General features: G+C 46.5%; 1 pseudogene; it reads left to right on the forward strand.

Moving 5' to 3' along the window:
- The first annotated feature begins 1098 nt into the window (after positions 1–1098).
- On the forward strand, positions 1099–1630 carry LOC146821482 (tubulin alpha chain, testis-specific pseudogene; annotated as a pseudogene).
- Positions 1631–1949: the final 319 nt, after the last annotated feature.

Here is a 1949-nt window from a genome sequence, read left to right on the forward strand (position 1 = left end):
TTAATGCGGTTAATTACTGTCAGCCAATGCAGTTCCTTGATGGCCTATGAAACTGGGTGGAATTTAGGCAGGTCTAAAACAAGCCTGGCTGCCGCATTTTGTACACTCTGAAGTTTCTTCATGTGTTGTTTTTGAAGCTTGGTAAAAAGACCATAACAGTAATCCAATTTTGATAGGATTAGTAGAGAGACAACTGTTTTTCTGGTGGTCAGAGGGATAAAAGGACGAATCTTTCTAATAATTCTTAGAGCGTTAAAGCTGGCCGAGACAACAGAGCTAATGTGTTTATTAAAGCTTACTTTGTCATCTATTATTGTGCCTACATTTTTTGCTTTATGTACAGGGGTGGGGAGAGTTCCCATCTCTGTTGGCCAGCATGCCGGGCTCCAGAATAAGGGATTATTACCAAAGAGTATCACCTCAGTTTTTTCTGCATTCAACTTGAGGCAATGCTTCCCCATCCAGCCACTAACTGCTCTCATGCAGTTATGAAACTGAGAGATAGTTACTTCAGTGTTGTTCGAAGCTGCTACCACGATTTGGATGTCGTCTGAATAAGAAATAGGGGAAAAGCCAAAAGATCTGATCAGAGGGGCAATCTCCGAAACATAGACATTAAAAAGCAGAGGACTCAACGAAGATTCCTGTGGGACCCTACATGGGAGTGAGAAAGAATTAGATGAAAAGTGCTCTAGCATGACTGAGTGACTTCTGTTAGTCAGGAATGATTGAAGTAGAGCCAAACTTTGTCGGCAATGCCCAATTTTTGGAGACGGTTGACAAGAGTGACATTGTCAAACGTATCAAAGGCTGCCGACAGATCCAGGAGGATAAGTGCTGCGGAGCCCCCTTTATCCAGGGAAGTTCTTAACTCATTTGTCATTTTTATTAGTGCCGTCTCGGTGTATGTTCGGCCCTAAAGCCAAACTGAGATGGATCCAACAGATGATTATCCTGAATGAACTTTGATAATTGTGTGTCGATAAGTTTTTCTACAAGTTTGGCTGGGACGGCAGTTTGGCGAAGATCCGTCGCGCGTCTTGACCAAGGGAAGCCAGGAGCATTGTCGTCGGCCCCGCATCTCTTCCACAGATCACAATGCGTGAGTACATCATGATCCATGTCGGCCAGGCTGGGGTCCAGATTGGCAATGCCTGCTGGGAGCTGTGCTGCCTGGAGCATGGCATCCAGCCCGACGGCCAGATGCCAAGCGACAAGACCATCGGCGGCGGCGACGACTCCTTCAACATGCTCTTCAGCAAAACCGGGGCCGGTAAACACGTTCTCCCGGGCCGCCTTCGTGGACCTGGAGCCAACTGGTGTCGATGAAGTATGTACTGGGACTTATCGACAGCTCTTCTACCCCGAGCAACTGATCACAGGGAAAGAAGATGCTGCCAATAACTATGCAAGAGGCCATTACACCATTGGCAAGGTAATTGTCGACCTGGTCTTGGATCGTATTCGTAAACTGGCCGACCAGTGCACGGGGCTGCAAGGCTTCTTTATTTTCCACAGCTTTGCAGGAGGTACTGGCTCAGGCTTTGCGTCCTTGCTCATGGAGAGGCTGTCTGTCGATTATGGCAAGAAATCCAAGCTAGAGTTTGCAATTTACCCAACTCCATCCTGACAACACACACCACACTGGAGCACTCATCCGTGGCCTTGACAATTACCTAGAATTTAGAAAGGCCATCAAGACTTATCTTTTCTCTGTATGTTAGTCCATACCTGCTTCTTTTGCTTTGTCAGTCTTTCCTGTACTAGCGCCGGGACGCCCCTTTGCTGGGGCAGCTGTTGCGCTTTATAAGACAGGATAACATAACATAACATAACCTAGAGATGGGACGATAATTGGCTGGCATGTACAGGTCCAAATTTGATTTCTTTAGGAGTGGTAAAATATAGACCCTTTTCCAATGAACAGGAAAGATACCCGTACTGAACAT

The sequence above is a fragment of the Triturus cristatus genome, chromosome 6 (genome assembly GCF_964204655.1).
Source record: "Triturus cristatus chromosome 6, aTriCri1.1, whole genome shotgun sequence".
Classification (NCBI taxonomy): domain Eukaryota; kingdom Metazoa; phylum Chordata; class Amphibia; order Caudata; family Salamandridae; genus Triturus; species Triturus cristatus.